Source organism: Trachypithecus francoisi, unplaced genomic scaffold (assembly GCF_009764315.1).
Source record: "Trachypithecus francoisi isolate TF-2019V2 unplaced genomic scaffold, Tfra_2.0 Lachesis_group1, whole genome shotgun sequence".
In the NCBI taxonomy this organism is placed as follows: domain Eukaryota; kingdom Metazoa; phylum Chordata; class Mammalia; order Primates; family Cercopithecidae; genus Trachypithecus; species Trachypithecus francoisi.
Window position 1 is genome coordinate 112,812,920 of NW_022681454.1, and position 25,149 is coordinate 112,838,068.

At 34.4% G+C, this 25,149-nt stretch overlaps 1 long non-coding RNA gene across 1 annotated transcript in view; it reads right to left on the minus strand.

Moving 5' to 3' along the window:
• Nucleotides 1-1,886: 1,886 nt before the first annotated feature.
• LOC117085821 overlaps nt 1,887-25,149 on the minus strand; it is a 35,121-nt gene continuing 11,858 nt past the window's right edge. Inside the window, exon 4 of the long non-coding RNA XR_004438085.1 lies at nt 1,887-1,933. This is a non-coding gene — a long non-coding RNA (uncharacterized LOC117085821). The remainder of the gene's footprint in view (nt 1,934-25,149) is intronic.

Sequence of the window (25,149 nt, forward strand, 5' to 3'; positions counted from 1 at the left end):
CACAGATGCACAAACATAACTTTCTTATATTTGTCTTGTGACTGTCTTTGAAAAGTTCTATTATCATGGACATGACTGTAGTTTTAGTATTAACATAATATTAATAAGGTAAAATGTGTCTTCATCCATATAATATGATCTTGTGATCAGTAAATCGTAACAATAATGGAATCACCTTAGAAAATTTAGTTTTAGAAACATTTTTTAAAACCCTCAGTTTTCACATAAAGTAAATATTTAGCCACATTAATACACACACACACACCCCTTGCTAACAATTTTCCCTCTGCTATAGACAGAATACATTTCTGTATCTTTCTTATTAACTGGCAACCTTCTATCATGCAAATCTAGCCATTTATCATTGTGTGTAACTATCGAACATCAAAGTCTACATTTCAAAATGAACTGATTTTACTCATATAAATCTGCTCAAAAGCATTTTGCATTTTTTCACAGAAGCTGTAATAGGCAAATTCTCATATACTCCTATTAGAGGTCCTCCAGAATGGACATGGTCTTAAATTATTGTTCTTGCATACCCTGCTGCAGAGGTTACAAATATTTAGCTTCATTTTTACTTATCTTGTCCAAGGTAAAATAAATTTCATTATCATTGTTGAATTGTATATTGTGCCAGGTCTGCAGTGTGATCTAAAACTAATATTGTCAGTGATGACCTTAGTCAAGAAAATTATGGATTGTATTTATCAACTTATTTTTAAATGTGTAATCATTTTAAAAGAGTTTTTGATCCAGCTTTATTACTTTTAGAAATTGTAGAATAGCAGTGATTAAAAGATAAATGTCACTTTTACAGAAAATGTAGCATTAGTACTTCATTTCTGATGTGTGTACAATGTCTGAGTTAATATACTGTAAAGCAAATAAAAGTAGGTAAATATGTAGTACATGTGTATTTGGCATTGTTTTAGATTCTCCTATGCACATATGACAACTAATTAAATTCTGTTATGCAGATGATTTTTAACAATTTATAAATAAATTATGGTTCAGAGCATCTAAGTAACTTTCCCAAGGTTATGCAACTAATAAATTGGTCCGACTGAGTGTATTTGGCTTCACAACACTATGGTACTCAAGAGAACACATGTTGTCAAATGTGTATACAACGCAAATCTATATGTGCATATTTTCTTGTATCATACTGCCTATGAGTATATAATCCCACAGGCAATATGTTACAAGTAAATATACATATATAAATTTATGCACACCTCTTTAGAGACACACACTTTCGTTTACATCTTAATCTAATTTTAGTTTCAAATTTTTCAAAAATGGCTTTTCAATTACAGAAAGGAAAATGCTTCATTACCTCAAAGCTATCTACAATGTATATCATATTATTTATAGTCAGTAATGCTTATTCTTTGACTGGTGTTTGTAAATCTAATACATAGTCACCAATATATAAAGAGACAACATGATGTAATATAACAGGCATAGGTGGTGGAGAGAAAAAGTGGACTTGCCTTTTTCCAGTTGAGTGATAATCAGTAATTCCTTCCTCATATGAATGATCATCACTTATAAAATCAAGATACTAATGCATACAGTAGTCCCCTTTTATCCACTTTTTTTTTTTTTTTTTTTTGAGGCGGAGTCTCGCTCTGTCGCCCGGACTGGAGTGCAGTGGCCAGATCTCAGCTCACTGCAAGCTCCGCCTCCCGGGTTTCCGCCATTCTCCTGCCTCAGCCTCCCGAGTAGCTGGGACTACAGGCGCCCGCCACCTCGCCCGGCTAGTTTTTGTATTTTTAGTAGAGACGGGGTTTCACCGTATTAGCCAGGATGGTCTCGATCTCTTGACCTCGTGATCCGCCCGTCTCGGCCTCCCAAAGTGCTGGGATTACAGGCTCTTTTATCCACTTTTTGTTTTTTGCAGATTCATTGACCTCTGGTCAGCTACAGTCTAAAAATAATAAACAGAAAATTCCAGAAATAAACAATTCATGAGTTTAAAATATGTTGTTCCAAGTAGAACAATAAAATCACACTATCCCTTTCCTGCCCAGGACATGAATCATCCTTTTGTCAAGCATATCTATGCTGTCTATGCTACCTGTTAGTCACTTAGCAGCTGGCTAGGTGATCAGTCAGATCAACTGTCTCAGTATTACAGAGCTTGTGTTCAAGTCACCTTTATTTTACTTAATAAAGTTCTCAAAGCACAAGAGTGGTGATGCTGGGAACTCTGATATGCCAAAGAAACGCTGTAAAGTGCCTCCTTTTAGTGAAAAGGTAAAAGTTATTCATTTAATAAAACAAAAAAATCGTATGCTGAGATTGCTAAACTCTATGATAAGAATGAATCTTAGCATGAAGAAGGAAAAATAAACTTATGCTAATTTTGCTGTTGCACTTCAAATTGCAAAAGTTGTGGCCACAGTGTGTGCTAAGTGCTTAGTTAAGATGGAGAGGAATTAAATTTGTGTGTGGGAGACATGAACAGAAACGTGCCCCAACTGGTATAATCAGGGTTGGTACTATCCATTGGTACAGACATCCACTGGGGGTCTTGGAATGCACTCCTCCATGGATAAGGAGGAACTAGTGTACCTTTCAATGTGAGTTGAAGCTGCACATTACAGAGTATAGGTGATTAATAAATTTTGCTTATATTTATCAACAGTAACTATTATTGATAAAAAGAATCAGAGTAAAATTTCTGGTCATAGAAAAAATTTCTAGTGTGGCCAGCTATATTCTCATTCCTAGAGCTCACTTCTTACAGGATATGTAGTATTCTGAGTGATCCAGCAATTCTAGTGCTGAAGCAGAAGACTGTTTTCTTTGGTCCTATTTTAATGATAACAATCTCATCTTACACTCAATAGAACATTTAATTTTACTAAAAGCTATTAACTCTATGATTTATCTTCATAATAGCATGTGCATTTTATAGGAGCAAGTTTTATAAACTTTTAAATGGAGTAAATAGAGACTTACAGAAATGAAATTTCCACTTAGGTCTCTATGTTACTAGAAATCCAGGATTTCTAGGTTTCACTCGAGTGTTTGTGTTCACATAACCATCCACCACTTAACCTATCAATATTCTTATTCTTCTACCTTTACATTGTTCAGGATTTATAACTAAAGAATTCCAAGTACATGTATAATACGCTGATAGTGAAGTATTTCTGATTTGTTTTATAACCTGTATATGATGCCTATACTAAAAACCTCTATAGCACATGGGTAAAATGGATCTCAGTTTTCCCCAACTTTACTGCAAGGAATGACCTTCCCCAGATCTAAATGACTGACACAAAGGGATGCCTGGCTTTAGCATTCAACTGCTTAAGTTTTCCTTCTCTGTCTTTGATGTTGTAAGAATAAGCTTCCACAAAGAATATCTCTTTATTTTTGTTGATTTTTACATCACTATGTTTAAAAATTACTAGGTTTTCAATGAACTCCTCTATTAGTAACACATTTTAGTGCATACCACAATGCATTTTGGTGCATTAGTAAAATACTTTGCATACCATTTTGCAAAACATTTGGCACACTAATAGAGGTGTGCAGTGAAAATGTATTCAGCTGAATATTTTACTACCATCCATGTGTTATTTTCTTGTTCTTTTCACTGGGGGGTAAAAAATTGTAATTTATTGAAACTCAACTGAAAAAGTATCAGATGCTTCAGTGTACAATAAATTTCACAAAGCACCCTCAGGTGCATATTCAAGTCAAGTAAAACTGGCCTCCATGTCCCTTTGCCTAGCCCTCACACTCTTGATACCTTAATATTTGTTCCAGGTATAATCATGCACACTTTATTTGAAAAAGAAAGCCCTGGTATATTTTGATGTATTAATTAGTGCCAAATGAGTACAGTTTCATTTTTTTTAATAAAGAGAAAAACTCAATCATTAAGCCAACTGGAAAGCGAATGGACTCAGCCAATGCTGCTGACATAGATATTGTACATTCCCATAAATACACAGACTATTCTACCCAAACAATGGTGTGGCTGCTTTTCAGCCTTTGTTCACGTTGGCAATTGTCCTGTTTCTTAATTGCATTTATCCTTTCTAGAATGGCAGTGTGATTTCTCAGATTTACCGGTGCAATTACTTCCAAGTTCTGCAGAACAATTACCTATTACCCTATCTACTAAGCATATTGTGATCACATTTTTTACTATCTAATAGTTTGTGAGTTGCTCTGAAAATTTCAATTTGATGCCTATTTTTATAATACATTCTAAGGTATAATTTTGCAATAAATGACCTTTGGCAAATATGATATTGGCATGGTGAACTGAATGTTTTTTCTTTTGAATAAGTATGCTTTTAAAGTTAATGCATTAACAAAGCCTCTCTGGTCACAGATTCATATTTGCATCATTGAAGCTCACAGAAAAAAAAGGTTAGCCTCCAACTGTGCAAGGTACTAAAGTCACCTCTGATACCTTTCAGAAGAACCAATGGGTTTTTTGTTTCTTTCCTTCTTTCTTTTTTCTTTTCTTATGCTGATCTGTCAAATATCTTCTATATTGTTTATCTTCCTTAACTTCGTCATCATCACTAAGAAGTAACTCTAAAACATGTGTGGCATTAATAGACATTTCTTAGCCATTTTCTTCATCAGTTTTTTTTTTAATCTGGTTGCAAATAGTTTTTCTAACATATTAAATCCATCCAAACTGGATTTAATTAAGAATTCTGTAAGCTGACAAGATCATCTAACATCTAAATATTCTGGTAAAAAATAGGCAATTGTTTTACTAACTAATGCCTTCATTTCCTCATTCTTACTTGATATGAGTTGAAGAGCTCTGAGACACAGTAAAATCGACATCCCAAGACCAGCATCTGGTGCTTCAGTTTGTATAAATCTACTGAGGCAAAAGAAACACTGCTGTGTTTTAGCTACAACACCAAACTGGAAACAGCATTCCAAAAAAATATCTAAAAAAGGATTGATTCTCTTTGCAGCATACTCCAAAAGAGTCAGTTCCTAAGAACAATACACATTTGCAGTTTGGAGCTGCTGGGTAAGGTAAGTAGCACACAGAACAAAGCCTCTATAATCCCAACTCTCAGATTCCAGGTTACATGTGATGTCTATGATGTCTTTCTTGCAGTTGATCCTTGCAATCTCCTTAATATCATATTCATTAAGAGGCATGGAACATAATTATGTTACAAAGGCTTGCTGAAAAAATGATGCATTTGAAATTTTCTAGATTCTGCACATAGTTTTAATAAAGCAGTATCCTGGGGGATATAGTTAGATTTCAAGAAATGTTTTATTTGTATTTGCAGAAAGGAAGGGCTTTCCTGTGTAATCAATTTATTGACAAGGATTTTAAAGACAGAAATGTTCTTTCCTCTAAACCAGGCATTTCTCAAAGTGTGTTTCACCAACCAAAAGACCTGCAGGATAGTCTTCCCTCTGTTTCTACTGACTGTTGAGACAGAATTTTAAGAAAAACTTTTTTTTTCCCACACCCTTTCCTTGGAAACATGAACCAATATTTGTAGGTTATTACTCTCAGATTGCAGTCATTCATCATGTGACTACTACAGACACTAGAGGAACAGCATCCAGACTTTACACGGCAGTTAATTTTCAGACACTGAAAGCAATAATTAAAAACAACTCAGTACTAATCTGCTGAGCAGTAAGCGGACATCTTCACATTCCTTAGTTAAATATGGACATGCACCAGCAAAGCTTTGGATGACAAGATGATATACCTCCTGATGATACACAATATGCTCTCATGCATTTTTGCTGCTTGCATATTGCAATAGGGTATGACAGAAGCTCTGGAAGTAGTTTAAAGATGAGACCTCAGACACCTTTTGTTCTCTTGACTCTGTCTCCAGTTGCCACAGACATGATTGCAGTCCCAGAGATCGTGGCACCTGAAATTCAGGGAGATAATGCCTGCCATGGACTCAGTCTTGGCTCCACTTTGGTTCCTGCTGCCACAGGAACCTCAACCTCATCACCTACACCATGGCAGCAGCATCTGTCTGCCCTCCATCTTTGCACTGCCCAGGTTGTATTTTTCCTTCAGAATATATTTTAAAAGTTTTCCCTAGGTGGTTTCTAATTTTGATATTCTTTATCATGATTACTGATATGATTTGACCCTGTGTCCCCACACAAATCTCATCTTGAATTGTACTCCTGTAATTCCCACATATTGTGGGAGGGACTTGGTGGGAGATAATTTAAATCATGGGGATGGTTGACTCCATACTGTTCCTGTGGTAGTAAATAAGTCTCACGAGATCTGATAGTTTTATCAGGGGTTTACACTTTTGCATCTTCCTTATTTTCTTTTACTGCCACCATGTAAGGAGTGTCTTTCACCCCCTGCCATGATTTTCAGGCCTCCACAGCCACGTGGAACTGTAAGTCCGATTAAACCTCTTTTTCTTCCCAGTCTTGGGTATGTCTTTATCAGCAGTGTGAAAATGGACTAATATAGTATGTTGGTACCAGGAGCGGAGTGTTGCTGAAAATATACCTGAAAATGTGGAAGCGCCTTTGGAACTGGGTAGCAAGAAGAGTTTGGAACAGCTTGAAGAGCTCAGAAGAAGAAAGGAAAATGTGTGAAAGTTTGGAACTTCCTAGAGACTTGTTGAATGACTTTGACAAAAATACTGATAATGATATGGACAATGAAATCCAGGCTGAGGTGGTATCAGATGGAGATGAAAAACTTGTTGGGAACTGGAGCAAAGGTGATTCTTGTTATATTTTAGCAAAAAGATTCGTGGCATTTTGCCCCTGCCTTAGAGATTTGTGAAACTTTGAACTTGAGAGAGATGATTTAGGGTATCTCATGGAATACATTTCTAAGCAGCAAAGCATTCAAGAGGTGACCTGGGTGCTGTTAAAGACATTCAGTTTTAAAAAAGAAGCCAAGATAAAAGTTCAGAAAATCTGCAGACCAACAGTGTGATAGAAAATAAAATCCCATTTTCTGAGAAGAAATTCAAGCTGGCTGCAGAAATTTGCATAAGTAACGAGGAGCTGAATATTATTCCCCAAAACAATGAGCAAAATGTCTCCAGGGTATGTCAGAGTCCTTTGTAGCAGCCCCCTCCCATCACAGACCCAGAGGTCTAGGACAAAATGGTTTTAGGGGCAGGGCTCAGAGTCCCCATGCTGTGTGCAGTCTAGGAATTTGGTGCCCTGCATCCCAGCCACTTCTGCCATGGCTGAAAGGGGACAACAAAGAGCTAGGACCATGGCTTTAGAGGGTGAAAGCCCGAAGCCTTGGCAGTTTCCACGTTGTGTTGAGCCTGCAGGTGCACAGATGTCAAGAATTGGGGTGTGGGAACCTCCACCTAGATTTCAGAAGATCTGTGGAAACACCTGGATGCCTAGGCAGAAGTTTGCTGCAGGGGCAGGACTCTCATGGACAACCTCTGCTAGGGCAGTGCAGAAGGGAAATGTGGGGTTGGTGTCTACACACAGAGTCCTTATCGGGCACTGCCTAGTGTACCTGTGAGAAGAGGGCCACAGTGCTCCAGACACCAGAATGGTAGATTCATCTTCAGCTTGCATTATGTACCTGGAAAAGTCACAGACACTCAATGCCAACTTGTGAAAGCAGTCAGGTGGGAGGTTGTACCCTGCAAAGCCACAGAGCAGATTTGCCTAAGACCATGGGAACTCACTTCTTGCATCAGCATGACCTAGATGTGAGAAATGGAATCAGGGGGATCATTTCAGAGCTTTAAAATTTGACTGCCCCATTGGATTTTAGACTTGCATGGGCCGTGTTAACCCCTTTGTTGTGTCCAATCTCTCCCATTTGGAACAGCTGCATTTACCTAATACCTGTACCCCCATAGTACCTACGAAGTAACTAGCTTGCTTTTGACTTTACACACTCACAGGCGGAAGGGACTTGCCTTATCTCAGATGAGACTTTGAACTGTGGACTTTTGGGTTAATGCTGAAATGAGTTAAGACTTTGGGGGACTGTTGGAAAGGCATGATTGGTTTTGAATTTGAGGACATGAGATTTGGAGGGGACAGGGGTGGAATTATATAGTTTGGCTCTGTGTCCCCATCCAAATCTCATCTTGAATTGTACTCCCATAATTCCCACATGTTGTGGGAGGGACCCCAGTGGGAGATAATTTGAATCATGGGGACAGTTTTACCCATACTGTTCTCATGGTAGTGAATAAGTCTCTTGAGATCTGATAGCTTTATCAGGGGTTTATACTTTTGCATCTTCCTCATGTTCTCTTATTGGTGTCATTTAGGGAATGCCTTTTGCCTCCCACCGTGATTCTGAGACTTCTCCAGCCATGTGGAACTGTAGGTCCAATTAAACCTCTTTTTCTTCCTAGTCTCGGGTATGTCTTTGTCAGCAACATGAAAATGGACTAATACAACTACTTAATACATATTTTAAGGTAATTGTTGTATATATGCTGAAACATATTCATTACATTTTATTTGGGCTACCTCATTACATTAAGTGGAATGATCATTAGTTATTTATAGATAAATAATTCTCTCTATTTATAGTAGATATTTTTCTTAGTGATATTAAAGAATTTTTTTTGAAATTCAAAATGAGTCAGAACTAGTATTTTAGCAATTTTTAAGTTAAATTAACATGGTTATGAGTAACTATGATAGTTGGCACCTTTTTGCTTACAAAGTGGTCAGATTACTTTGGTTTAATGTGATAGGAACCTTTCCTGAATCAGATTAAGCAAAATTGAATCATTGTGATGAGTCTATTGGGTGACTCTCTAGTGCCAGGAAACTGTTATGCAATTATTGTCTGAACACTGCTTTTCTTTTAGGAATGGATCCTGCCAAGCATTCTGGTTATTATAAGAATACTCTGAAACCAACAGATTTGAAGATCAACTAGAATGTATTTCTAAAGCTGTAAGGACCCTGTCTTTCCTGTTTTTCATTGTGTGTGGACTCTATTCTTACATTTGGCAGAATGTCTTTTCTCACATGGCAGAATACATGTCTGCAAACAGCCCCTGAATTTTCTGTCTGAGTTTCATCCAACTAATGATAGATGTGTTTTTCTTTCAGTTTTTTTTTTTTAATTTTGCAGATACATCTGGGAAGGAAACATAATCAACCAAAAATGATTCCAGTGACCACATAAGAACAATTACCATAAAATTTGTAAGCATGAATGCACAAATAACAACTCTACAATCACTTCAGTAAAACTACATGTTATTCAAGGAGAATCAATTAGAGAAAGGACTTTAAGGGTTTTATTTTAGAAAAAATAAGCGTGAATCATTAAGACAGAACCCTTAATGAAAGTTCAAAATAATAATTTTTTTTGTGGCTGATATTTTGAAGTGACTCTCTCAGCTCTAATAATAATACTTTTTAAAATAAGTATACCTATAGTAAAGAAGCTACAACTCTGAAAACTACATTTTCCAGGTTTTTAAGTTGTAGATGTGATCCAGATATGCCAAGATGAGAAAAATGACCGACAATCAGAAAGAAATATTATGAACACGTATTTTCAGCTAAATGAAGGTGACATTGGGTTTCTCTGGGGCAGCTCTGTTTGATCCCGTACTTTCCTGTCCTGCAATCACAGAGTTAAGTAGCAAGAGAACGTGCAATGCAATTTTCTCTATAAAATGGGGAGAGTGTTTGACTGTTTTTCTTTGTTTCTTCTATTCCTTGTTTAACCATAACCATACATTTAATTTGTAGAAGCAAAACATTGCCTCTGTTTCGTTATGTGACATATCCTTGGAGGAATTGACTATGAATAAAATTGACAAAGGTAATAAAGAATTAGGTCCTTGCAACAAGATAAACACTGAACAAACTCAAGCTCAACTTTTCTTCGGTCCATCAGAGAAGTGAAGTCAGAACAAATCACTGAAAACTGCAGAGACAAGCAGATACAGAGAACACACATCAACTTATCTGATCTGTGAGAAACCACTGGAGCCAGTTCTTGATGGAAACACTTAAATGATGATTTTTTATCACGTTAGTGGAGATACGTGTGGACAAACTTGAGAACTAAAAACTCCTGGGGACCAGGCCTATAGTGGGCCACCCATTTTCATGACTTGTGTATCCAGGAGACCCACTACCTTCTCATAGTAAAATCAGAGAAAAAGCCCCTCATGTTTATCCAGGGGGAAGAAATAGTAACTATTTTGAATTATGGCCAGGTGGAAAATAGCTATTTTTTAAAAAGCCTAGGGAATTCCCACAACAAAATATTACTCAACAAGGAAATATACATCACTAAAATTACTGGATTGGGAGTTGAAAATTACCCAAGCAATTCTCACTCAAGCCTTTCTGTATTAGCTGAGAAACATTTTTAAAAAATGGAAAAAAATTGCTGAGAAGTGCTTGCAAAGGTCAAAGCCTAGAGACATAGGCTCACTAAGACTGAAAACTCAGCAGGGAACTATAAACCCTTTCTCCCTGACCCCAATCCCATACACACACTTTTTCACCACATCAACAGGACTCCTCCTTATTAACAGTGGACTACAGCTGAAGCAGCTGCAGGGGACTGAATCTATTTATGACATAGTTTTTAGAAAATCCAAACACAACAATAGAAACAAAAACAAAGGTACATGAGGACATCGAAACCTCAGTCATTTAATGGCTGCAGAAAACAGTAATCACTGACTAACTGCTAGGCAGATATATTAGGTTGGTGCAAAAGCAATCATGGTTTTTGCCATTTTTAAAACATTACGGCAACACCACAATTACTTTTGCACTAACCTAATACATAATACCTCATCCTAAAGACCTATGTACTTCAGGTTCTATTATCTAATACTGATGCTCAGTTTTTAATAAAAAATTACAGGGCCTGTGCAAAGATAAGAAGAAACACAATCTGAATATACAAAACAAGCTTTAAAATGAAACTCAAATATGGCAGAGATTTTGGAATGATCAGGCCAAGAATTCAAAATAGCTATAATTCATTTTCTAATGATTCTAATGGTAAAAGTGGACAACATTCAAGAATAGGAAAATAAAAAATACACACACATGAATAGTATAAGCAGAGAGATGGAAACTCAAAGAAAGAAAAAGGAATGCTAGAAATCAAAAGCACTGTAACAGAAAATGAAGAGTGCTTTTGTGGGGTTCATCCATATACTGAGCATGGCTGAGGGGAGAATAGTGAGCTGGAACATCTGTCAATAGACACTCCCCAACCAAAAGTAAAGAGAAAAAAAAAAAAGAATAAAAAACAATGGAGCAGAATACTGAAGAATTCTGAGACAACTATAAAAGGTGTAACATATCTGTAATAATAATACCTGAGGGAGAAAAAAAGAGAAAAGAAACAAAATTATTAAAAGTAATAATTAAAAATATTTCCAAAATTAGTGATAGAAAACAAGACACAAGTCCAGGAGTTGAGATAACACCAAGCAGGATAAACAATGGCAATAAAAACAATAATAAAACTAAACCGAAGGATACCATTTTCAAACTGCAGAAAACCAGTATCAAAAAGAGAATCTTGTAAAAAACCAGAGGGCATTTTTTTTTTCTAAAGGCCTTACCTGAAGTTGAGCAAGGATAAAAATTACAAATTACATCAAATTTATTTTCAAAATCAAATTTATTTTCACAAACTATGCAAGCAATAAAAGTGCTGAGCAAAATATTTAAAAGCTTCAACAGATAAAACATACCAACTCAGAATTCTTTTTTTTTTTTTTGAGATAGTCTTGCCCTGTCGCCAGGCTGGAGTGCAATGGCACAATCTCGGCTCACTGCAACCTCTGTCCCCCAGATTCAAGTGATTCTTCTGCCTCAGCCTCGGGAGTAGCTGGGACTACTGTCGCGAGCCACCACACCGAGCTAATTTTTGTATTTTTAGTAGAGATGGGGTTTCACCGTGTTGGCCAAGACGTTCCTGATCTCTTGACCTCGTGATCCGCCCGCCTCCGCCTCCCAAAGGGCTGGGATTACAGGCTTGAGCCACCACGCCCAGCCCAACTTTGAATCCAGCAAAAGAGAAGACAGATGAACAAAAACTGAGGCAATCTGTCAGCAGTAAAACTTTCTTTCATACACTGTTATAAGTTCTTCGGAGAGAATAAAAGTGATACAAGTCAGAAACTTGAATCTATATAAAGAAAGAGAGCAGTAGAAAAAGAATACATGAAGAAAGGAAATAAAGACAAACAAACTGGATATTCAACATAATTCGAGAAGTACTAGTCTCAACCAAGAGTGAGGAGAAAGATACTCCCTGTGGATGCCAGTCGACCCAGCCTAAAAGTGGCAGAACTTGACTCAGAAACAGCAAATGCTAATGAAAGCAGGAGAGAATGTAATGCTATCTGCAAATAATAAGAGTTTTATTTTTCCCTTCCCTTAGCTTTAAATAGTGCTTGTTTTAGTTTCTCTTTTCTAAATATGATATCTGGCAAAAAAGGATCTAGTGATATTATATTGTTTTAATATGTAAGTGCTTATCATAAATGCTTTGACATATTATTTCAATACCAAGATAAAATATGACACATTTAGAGACAGACATATTTGGAAAATAATTAATATGCTCATAACTATACAATTCTGTTGAGTGTTCAACTTTATTCTTTAATTTAATTTAAATTATTTTCAAATGATTAGGTAAACATTTATCTCAAGATCAGGAAGTAAATTATTTTGATTTATATGTCATTTAAACAGTATTTTGGAAATGCAAATTATTTTCTGTGGTATTGCTTTAATTAAGATGCATTTCTTAGCACTTTTTATTAACATGATGTATTCTACTATGAATGGTATTCTAGTATTTTGGAAATTTGCATGTACCTCCTAGTGTGTAGCACAGTGGTTATTTTTTGTGCTTTATTTAAGTTTATTTGTTTAAAAGTGACCAATCGATTTTTTCACAAACATTAATCTGATGCATTTTCTATAAGCAAAGTGATCGACTTGAGGTAAATTAAGTAATATAGGTCATAAAATCACAACATGTGATATTAATCTGATTCACTGACTAGAATTTGATGGAAGGCTATATTTTTATTAAAATCGTTCATCTTGTTGATGACTAATTAATCATCGGAAGTCCCTAGTACATGATAAAAATTGGTCGAAGTAGTCATTTTATTTTAACAGTTTCATTGAGCATCACCTCTTCAGTGACACAGAATAATTATTTTTCACCCTAAGTGGCATTCATGATATTACAAGGGATGTGATTTGTTATTTTTAAAAGGCTTAAAATGATGATTTTAAAAGAAATGAATATTAACTTATTACTTCACCCTCTTCTATGTACTAATAGTTATGGGGAAAGAAAGGATCATACTGCAATATTTTGTTGATGGCAGAAACACAGAAATTCATTCAAGCAACTGAGTATATTTGTATGGTACATGTGCCTAATTTATGAACCCTCATTTTCTTCAGATAAAATGGCAATTCAAAGCTAGCACACTGTTTTGTACATATTGAATTTGACTTTTCCTAAGTTATCATATTTGTGCTATTCAGGATATATTTATTTAATATAACTCTTGCTGACATTTTATTTAGATTTTTAGTCTTACATTTTATTTCCACTTTTTCTAAAGGCTAAAAACAAATTTCTTCAAACTATTTGACACAGAATAAATGTGCATGTTGTCCCTTAGCCTCATTCTGGAATTAGACATTTCTTCAAATTTCAGAAATATATCGATGGTTGACTACATTATTTTACTTTTCTTTACTCATGGTATATGTACAGCATAATTGACAATGCCTCATCCCTCTTGTAGTGAAAACAAAATGAAGATGTAGATCAATTATTCAGTGAATTAGCTGGACTTGGAACTGAAATTAATGGATTTATATCACCATAAAGGGAAAAGGGAAATCTCCAGTGCTTTTTTTTTTTTTTTTTTTAACAAGATTCTTTCCTTGTTCCTGTCCCTAGTCGATATAGTTATCAGGAAGATGAAGATACAGATGTCATGCCCGTGAGCTTTGTCTCTTACATAAAGCTCAAAACCTACTGCCACAGTGATATTTCATCAAAATGTAAGTTCTTCAATTGGCAGAGACTATTTTTTCTGGAATGCATATTGTATTGCTGCGGTTTGGTAGATAGTAGTAGGCTCTCAGTAAATATTTGTTGAATTAATCTGTAAGAGCAATGAGAATATAAAGAGAATTGATATGTATCATAGGGCTAATGATAATAGAGTTTTAAATAGTATGTTTTGCCCTGAGGGAAAAAAGATTTAAAGGCATAATGTTTATCCCCACAATACCCAGAAGGTTATTCATGAAAAGTACAATAAGGTTTTCTACTGATGCCCTTTGACTGGTCAGTAGCCTCAGTAAGGTCTTTTATTTTAACATGGTTAGATACTTTCTGATAGGGTGGTCTAGAAAAATTACATAGCTGCCTAATATGAACAAGCTATTATTTAATGATATTTAGGGAAAGTCCCCAGGTTAAACATTGTAGTAAGCTTTAAGCACTGTTAATGCATAAACTGAATATTTATGAACTTTAAAGTTCTCATATTATATGATTATATTATAGTCTTACAGAGTCTAACTCCACCACCATATCAAGCAATTATTGATTTCATGAAGTACCTAACAATAACAGTTTTTCAATTAAATTATAGCTTTTGGGAGTCATATGTATTTAATAAAACACTTGGTTACATAGTCAATATTTTACCCAGTTGTTATGAAAATTATATCATAGCTGTCTCATAAAACTAAACATTTTACTGTTTTTACCTCTAATCATGTCTAAAATACCAAAAGCAATGGTAACAAAAGCCAAAATTGACAAATGTGATCTAATTAAACTAAAGAGATTCTGCACAGCAAAAGAAACTACTGTCAGAGTGAACAGGTAACCTACAGAATGGGAGAAAATTTTTGTGATCAACTCATCTGACAAAAGGCTTATATCCAGAACCTACAAAGAACTCAAACAAATTTATAAGAAAAAACAACCCCATCAAAAAATGGGCAAAGGATATGAACAGACACTTCTCAAAAGAAGACATTTATACAGCCAACAGACAAAAATGCTCATCATCACTAGCCATCAGAGAAATGCAAATCAAAACCACAATGAGATACCATCTCACACAAGTTAGAATGGCTATCATTAAAAAGTCAGGAAATAACAGATGCTGCAGAGGATGTGGAGAAATAGGAACACTTTTACACTGTTGGTAGGACTGTAAACTAGTTCAACTACTGTGGAAGACAGTGTGGCGCTTCCTCAAGGATCTAGAACTAGAAATACCATTTGACCCAGCCATCCCATTACTAGGTATACACCCAAAGGATTATAAATCATGCTGCTATAAAGATACATGCACATGCATGTTTATTGCAGCACTATTCACAATAGCAAAGACTTGGAACCAACACATATGTCCATCAATGACAGACTGGATTAAGAAAATGTGACACATATACACCATGGAACACTATGCAGCCATAAAAATGGATGAGTTCATGTCCTTTGTAGTGACATAGATGCAGCTAGAAACCACCATTCTGAGCAAACTATTGCAAGAACAGAAAACCAAACACCGCATGTTCTCACTCATAGGTGGGAACTGAACAATGGGAACACTTTCACACAGGAAGGGGAATATCAAACACTGGGGCCTGTTGTGGAGTGAGGGGAGAGGGGAGGGATAGCATTAGGAGATATGCCTAATGTAAATGATGAGTTAATGGGTACAGCACACCAACATGGCACATGTATACATATGTAACAAACCTGCACGTTGTGCACATGTACCCTAGAACTTAAAGTATAATAAAAAATAAATAAATAAACCAATCATGAGAGCATTGTTTAGAATACTAAAAATCAAGAAAAAAAGTGAAAAGGCAATGAAATAAAACTAATCATATTTAAAAATATGTAGGGATTATTTTTTTCATTGTTGTTAACATTATTGCAAAGGTACACTAAAAGGACATTGACTTTGAATGACTGTGTTTTATCTGTGAATCCCTTAGTTAATCTTACTGTAAATTTTTAAAAGTTTGTTTAATTTAAAAAATTTTATGTATAGTCTAATATTCCAGTATAAAAACAAGGCAAATATTAATAAAGTCATGAAGAAAGAAAAATAAGTAATCCAACTTTTATACTACAAAAACTTACACATGAAACCAAAGTATTGTATATAAATGAAAAAGTTGTAACAACTACTAGTCTTGCAAACTGAAAAAAGATTTATGTTGTACATTGTGTTAATTTATATCAGAAATCTTGTCTATAATAAGATTTGTCTAATATACAATAGATTTTAAATCCTCTAAATATTTGTTTTTTTCTGCAAAATTCAACAGACGTAGATGAATTCAGACAGAATGTGAATGTTTCCTGTGTTATATTCACTTTTCAGACTAAAAAAAAATGGTAGAGTACTTTTAAAAGAACAATGAAAAATTAGGGAATATTTTTGTAATTTCATAGTGTTCTCACAGTAAATTGCTATGCATAGTAATGTCCTTATTAATTGTGAATATTGTACATAATCACAAAATATTTTATTTAAAACACTTCTAATTTGTATTATATTAAAAATTCATCTTTTTGTATTTTTTCTTAATATGGATATAAATTGTTTTACCATATGCTCTTTTCTCACTGAAGAAAGTGATAATATTTAATATATCCTATTGCCTAAAATTTTAATCTGCCTCAGTTATTCAGCGTGCATGCACAGAGGCTTTAGAGAAGAGAGGAAACCACACTGGTTTTAAAGAATATTTACAACGCAAAATTTTCATCTAAAATTTGAGATAATGATAACTACACTAGAAAGTCACTCATTCACCTGAAGCTCTAAAATTTCCCCAAGAATAAAACCAAATAATGCATAGAATTCTGTTAACATATTTATAAGTAAAACATAAAGTGAAAATGTCAAAATTATTTGATAATTTGCCTGAGTGGCATAAGCTAGATAGTGTAGAATTTCAAATTTCACTTTGGGATCAATTGATCTAATTGATAATATTTGAGAGTGCATGTTATCTACCACTTTCAAGAGCCTTTGCCAGATTCAAGGTCTAGTTCCAGGATAATGTAGCCCATCAGTGAAGGCTAACACTTCAGAGGGTCAACTGAGAAACTGATATGGTCACATTTAAAGAAAGAAACTAGCTTTTCTAGATAACCCCAGTTCGAAAAAATAGACATGAACAGATGTTGTGTGTGTGTGTGTGTATGTATAAGCTATTCTTCCTTCACGTCCTTTGCTAGGCTGCAATGACTATGTGGTTCATAATAATAGCAAATAAAATACAATAAATATAAAAGTTATTTTTTCTGTATCAGTAGTACTATTAGCACTGTTATTGTAGCTCCTATATATTGAGTGATTGTAAATCCCTAAGGGCATTAACAATTGACCATTTATGGAAAACGGGACTGACAGAGGAAGAATTTCTTTAACTCTCACAGGATTACGAAACTAATAAATAATTGAATTTGATTTTAAAATGCTATTTTGTTGTTTTTTTTTGTTTTAATTTCAACTTTTATTCTAGATACAGGATTACACATGCAGATTTGTTACATTAGGGAATATTGCCTGATGCTGAGGTTTGGGGCAGGGATCCTGTTACTCACATAGTGAGAATAGTACCCAACAGGTAGTTTTTTAATCCAACCCCCACTCCTTCCACTCTCTAGTAGTCCTCAGTGTCTATTGTTCTCATATTTATATGCATGTGTGCTCAAAATCTAGCTCACATTTGTAAGTGAGAAGATGTGGTATTTCTTTTTTTGTTCTTGCATTAAATTTGCTTGGGATTATGGCCTCCAGCTCCATCAATGTTGCTGCAAAGAACATGGTTTCATTTCTTTTTATGGCTGCATAGTATTCTGTGCAGTGTGTATACCATATTTTCTTTCAAACTACCATTAATAGGCACCTGGGTTGGTTCCATCTTTGCTATTGTTAATAGTGTAGTGATTAACATACAAGTGCGTGTTTCGTTTACGTATTTTAGCACTTCATCACTTTGTCTTCTATTTCAATCAATTTAAAACACTGTATACAAAGAAATATTTTATTGGCAGAACCACAAGTTTATACATAATTTTGGCATTAATTGTAAGCACAATTTTAATCATATTTTTCTGAATACTTTAATAATTGTTCCTAAAATTGTAACATTAATAATCATTCTTATAGATATAACACTACCATTGATATATTTTATTTTCACAAAAGACATCAAACGGAATCTAGCTTAAAAGTGACATTCTACAGACTAGAGAAAGGTGGAGTAACTTACCAGAGTTCCGCGAATTATGGAAATGGGATACTCAGTCAGTATAGAGCCATGTAAACGATACTGAGATATGTTAGAAAACTCTGTGGCTTTACATTGCCGAGTCTTTGCATCTTTCCGTATAACTTTTTCATATAATTTTTCCCACCACCCTGACCGATGTCCTACCCACATATTCCTTAATTCTAAAGCAAACATAAAGAAGTATGTAATGCATGATGTAAAGCCCATATTTTTGCAGGAATATATAAATGAATTATTTTTAAAATTTAAAATGAATACTGGTTAGGTTTTTGCGCCTTATAAGTAAAGCAACTGGAATGGCTATTGAAGTATATTTTTATCAGGTATATTTAATTTACATTAAAATTTACTAAATTTGTAATACTGGAGTACCAGTAAGTTATATCACTTAAAATTCCCAGGAAAAAAAATATTTTTTTTGAGAATGTTAGCCTCTGTAAAAGCATATTAATACCTTAGCAGTGCTACCAATTACTGACCTAGAGAAAGTAAATATTTTACTTCTATATTTACATTTCCTGTGTAAATTGTAGATGTAAAATTCATAATGAGGAAGTATAGAAAAAATGAATTAGAAGAAAGAGTTAAATTGAATTAACTTGCTACCTCAACAAGTAATTACTGCGTACCTGCTACCATTTATTGATGTACCTTTATAATTTTATTTATTTTGTCTATTTGAGGATGTTATTTTCATTATATTCTTGTTATATTTCATTTGCTTCAAGTAAATAATTGGGAATAATTTTGATCATATATGTAATATTCCTAAAATACTTCTGGAAGTTATGAACAATTAGCTTATAAAATGTCAATAGCCATCATGAGAGTTACAATATAAATGGGAAGAGACACTTACATCCAGATGACAAAAGGTGTGAATTCACTGCATGTATGAACAATTTGATGAGGGAACCCAAAAGAAGTCAATTATCACTGCTGAAAATTATTTTTTTAAAAATTCCATTAAATATCTTTGTACATTTGTCCTAAGGACAACAAATAAAAAAAAAAAAATCATGAAAATCTACTAAATCTCAGTGAAAGCAGTGAGGCATTTGAGCCGTGGCACATCTCAGAAATATTTTATAGGAACATTACATATATGCTCAAAATTATTCATTTGAGGCAGCTGAAACATAATTAATTTAAGTTCCTTTTTCTTGTTTCACCACCGAGATCAGCATATGAAAGCTCCAATATGAGTAGATACAGTTAAAAACACAGTTCTAGCTCTCCCCTTATTTTCCAGTCAAAGAGTTTGGTACTTCCAAGGAGTATCAAGTCACACACATTTCTCATCCCCAGATCTGTGTTGCAGTGGCACCATTCCAAGTAAGAAAAACTGAGAGGTCTGAAGCTCTTTTCTTTCACCACATTCCCATTGTGTGGCAACTGGTCTATCTCAGTTGCAGTTGGCTGAAAATACTAGGTCCTTTGTTATCCTCATCAGAGCTTACTCATTGAGTGGTTCTACTTGGGGAGAGGCAAGCTGAGAAGACCAGGGGAGGGTTACCCATTCAAACACTTGGTCATGAAGTAGGGTTAGCATTTTTGGAGAAGTAGGCTATAGTACTCCAGAGTGTTCCTAGCTCTAGAGCAATGATTAGAGGTTTTTTTCCCATATAGATGAGGCACGCTATAACAGAAGTACAAAAACTCTCCCCAAGTAAGCTAACTTTATTTAGAACAAAGTGTGAGAAAATTCAAACCTAAAACTATAAAATAACTGCTAGTCACTTACCAGAGAGAACCATGGAAAGAGATAGCTTACAAAATTATCCTTAGACTGAAACAAGCCTTAAAGATAAGATCTACCTCAAGTCAAAGGGCTAAATATTATGTCACCAAACTATGAAGTAATTTGTGCCTTAGGTACTTAGTAAGCCCAATAGAGCATTCAGCAGGCAACTATTGGAGGCTAATATCTGGGTGTGATACTCACAGAAGTAGACAACCTCTAATCTATCTATCTATCTATATACATATAATCAATGAAACCAGGAGATGGTTTTGATTTTTTGGAAAAAATAAATAAATAAGATTGATAGACCACTAGCCAGATTAACAACAACACTTATAAAAACAGAGAAGATTCAAATAAGTGCAATTAGAAAATGACAAAGAAAACATACAATTGATCCCATAAAAAAGCAAAAGATCTTCAGAGACTACTATAAACAACTCAAGGCACATACATTGGAAAATGTAGAGGGAATTGATAAATTTATGAAAACATCCAAAATTGAATTAGCAAGAGATGAAAATCCTGAACAGACCAAATTTGAGCTTTGAATTGGAATCAGTAACATAAAACTCACCAACCCGAAAATACTCTGGACCAGATTGATTCATGGCCAAATTCTACCAGAAGTACAAGGAAGAACTAATACCAATCCTACTAAAATGATTCTAAAAAATTGAGGATAGGTCCTCCCTAATTCATTCTATGAAGCCAGCATCCGCTTTATATCAAAATCTGGTGGAGACACAATGAGAAAAGAAAACTTCAGGCCAATATCTCTGATGAAAACAGATTTAAAAAATCCGCAACCAAATACTAGCAAACTGTATTCAGCAGTACATCAAAAAGTTAATACACCACAATCAAGTAAGCTTTATTCTTGTGATGCAAGGCTGATTCAACATATGCTAATAAAAAATGTGATACATTGCATAAAGAGAATTAAAAGCAAAGCCATATGATCAACTCAATAGATGCAGGGAAAAAGTTTTTGATGAAGTCTAACATCAACTCATGATTAAAAAACAAAAAAAAACTTTCAAGAAACTATATATTGAAGAAACATATATCAGAATAATAAAAGTCATCTATAAAAATTTCATAGCCATAAATAGGCAAAAGCTGGAACCATTCCCCTTAAGAACTAGAACATGACAAAAATACCCACTCTCATCGTTCCTATTCAACACAGTACTGGAAGTCCTAGCCAAAGTAATCAGGTAAGAGAAAGAAGTAAAGGAATCTAAATGGAAAAGGAAAAGCCAAGTTATCTCTTTCTGCTGAGAATATGATTCTATACATAGAAAATCCTAAAGACTCCACCATATAATTCCTAGAACTGATAAACAATTTCAGTTAAGTTTTAGAATACAAAAATCAATGTACAAAAATCAGGAGCGTATCTATATACTAATACCACCAAAGCTGAAAGTAAAATCAAGAACATAATTCCATTAATAATAGCCTCAAATAAAATGAGATACCTAGGAATACAGCTAACCAAGAAAATGAAAAATTTCTATAAGGATAACACGAAACTGCCAAAAGAACTCAAATATAACACAAATAAATGAGAAACATCCCATGCTCATGGAATGGAATAATCAATATTATTAAAATAGCAACACTGCCTAAGCAATCTACAGAGTCAACACTATTCCTATCAATCAAACCAACACAATTTTACACAGTTAGAAAAAAACTATTCTAAAACTCACATGGAACGAAAAAGAGCCAAATAGCCAATGCAATCCTAAGCAAAAAGAGCAAAGCTACAGGCATCATGTTACCCAACTTCAAAATGCACTATGAGGCTATAAACAAAGCAGAATGGTACTGATACAAAAACAGGCAGATACAAAAATAGACCAGTGGACCCAAATACAGAGTCCAGAAATAAAGCTGCATACCCACAAATTTACGATTTGCGACAGGGCTGACAAAAACAAGCAATAGGAAACAGATTCTCTATTCAACAAATAGCTCTGGGATAACTGACTAGCTGTGTGAAGAAGACTAAAAAATGAACCTTAATTTTTCACTATATACACAAGCTAACTCAAAATGAATCAAACATTTAAATGTAAGACCTCAAAGTATAAAAATCCTTGAAGAAATCCTAGGAAACACCATTCTAGTCACCAGCCTTAGCAAAGAAATTTTGGCTAAGTCGCCAAAAGCAATTGCAACAAAAACAAATGTTGACAAGTGGGACCTAATTAAACTACAGCAATTCAGCACAGGGAAAGAAACTATAAACAGAGCAAACAGCAAACCTACAGAATGGAAAAAAATATTCAAAAAGTATGCAGCCTAATATAAAAAATATATACGGAACGTAAACAAATCAACATTCAAAAAGTAAATAATCCTATTAAAACAAAGGCAAAGTACATGAACAAGCCCTTTTCAAAAGAAAACATACAAGTCACCAACAAACATATGTTTTAAATGTTCATGACCACTAAGCATCGGATAAATGCACATCAAAACCACAATGAGATACCAGCTCACCCAAGTTAATATGGCTATTTTTCAAAAGTCAAAAAGAACAGATGCTGGCAAGGCTGCAGAGAAACAGTGTATACCTATACACTGTTGATGGGAATATAAATTAGTTCAGCCACTGTGGAAAGCAGTTTGGAAATGTCTCAAAGAATTTAAAACAGAATTGCCATTCCACCCAGCAATCTCATTACTGGGTATACGGAAAATACATCATTACACCAAAAAGGCACATGCAGTTGTATATTCATCACCACACTATTCACAATGGCAAGATATGAAATCAACCTAGGTGGCCATCAATGATGGCTGGGGAAAAGAAAATGTGGTACATATATACCATGGAATTCTACACAACCATAAGAAAAAATGAAATCATGCCCTTTGCAGCAATACAGATGGAGCTGGATGCCATAATATTATACCAAACAAATTAAAACAGGAAGAGAAAACTATATCCTGTATGTCCTCACTTATAAGTGGAAGTTAAACATTGAACACACATGGACATAAACATAGTAATAATAGACACTGCAAACTACTAGAGCGGGGAACGAGAGAAGGATATGGGTTGGAAAACTATGTATTAGGTACTATGCTCACTACCTGAGTGCAATATATGCATGTAAGAAACATGCACATGTACTTCCTTTATCTAAAATGAAGTTAATTTTTTTATAAAAAGAAATAAACCTTAAATTTATAATCAATTCATTTTGACAAGTGTACCAGCTCAATTTAATAGGATAAATATTGATCTCTCCCCAAAATTTTGTTCAGATAACTGGATATTCAATTGCCTAAAAATGAAGTTGAACCTTTTTCTCACACCTTACACAAAAAAATCTCAAAATAAATTATAAACATAAATGTAAAAGCTAACCTTCTAAAATTATGAGTCATAAATATGGGAGTAAATCTGCATGACTTTAGTTAAAGCAAAGCTTTCTTCCAAAGGACATCAAGAGCATGAACAACAACAACAACAACAACAACTTGGTAAATTGAACCTCATCAAAATTTTAAAATTTTGCAATGAAGAAAATGAAAAAGAACAGCCAATATTTGAAATTGTATTTAGCTTGGTGGAATTAAATCTAGAATATTTGGAAAATTCAACTCAATAAAAAAAAGATCCATTAATAAAGGGCAAAAGATGGAAATAGATATTTCTTCAGAGAAGTTATATAGAGTTACCACATGACTAAGCAATTCACTTGTAAATTCCTAAAGAAGTTAAAACGCATGTCTACACAAAAATTCAAACATGACTGTTTATAGAAGCATATTTATAATAACCAAAAAGTGGAAATATGCCTTAGTTGATGCATAGATAAATAGTAGGTATAATAACTATTGTATGGATTACTGTTTAAAATGATAAGTAATGGCAAAATGATATATGCCACAACATCAATGAGCCTTGTAAACATTATGGTAAATAAAAGAAACCAGTCACAAAAAATCATAATTGTCTCATTGTGTTTATATGGAATGTCTAAAATAGGCATTATCTATAGTGACAGAAAATTGCTAAGGTGAGGAAGGGGGATGAGAGAGGGTTAATGATAATGTGTACTGATTTTTTTTTTTTTGGCATTATGAAAATATTCCTAAGATCATGGTGATGGTACCTCAACTCCATGAATATAGCAAAAACCACTGAATTGTGTAAATGAGTGAAAAACATGATAAGTACATTACATTCTAATATGGCCATGAAAATGAATGATATATAATGATACATAGTAAATATCAAAAGGAAAAACGTCTAGCTCCATTTACACCATTTGGGAACATTTGATACATTATCTTGCTGAGTTACTTACAGTTTTAGTTTTTTGTTTTGTTTTGTTTTGTTTTGAGACGGAGTTTCACCCTGTAACCCAGAATGGAGTGCAGTGACACGATCTCAGCTCACTGCAACCTTCGCTTCCCGGGTTCAAGAGATTCTCCTGCCTCAGCCTCCCTAGTAGCTGGGATTACAGAGCCCACCACCATGCCCGGCTAATTTTTTGTATTTTTAATAGAGATGGGGCTTCACCACGTTGGCCAGGTTGGTCTCAAACTCCTGACCTCAGGTGATCCGCCTGTCTCAGCTTCCCAAAATGATAGGATCATGCCTGGCCTACATTTTTAGTTTTTTTAAAAATTTTAATAATATATGTAAGAGCTCTTTTCATATTATCATGAACAATTGTTCTACCTAATTTTAATGCCTACTCAGTATTACTTGCTATTTTATTTTAGCTGCAACACAAGCTCTGTAACAAATCACCTGATTATGAATCTTTAGACTTAGCTCCAGACTTACACTGTTACTATAAACAGAAACTTTGTTCATGTGCGTATATGTGTAGGTAATATTTATGGTCAATTGTATTAGATGAATAAGTTTATTTACTCAATCTAAAAGATATATAGGATAATTCCCAGAAGATGACGGAGTACAATGCATCAAGAATCCGTCCTTCCAAACAGGAAAACTTGTAGTCAGACTCTGTCTGATGTAATGTTTTTGAAACTCTGGAGTCTTTTGAGGCTTTCCCCTTCCAGACTTGCCTCAT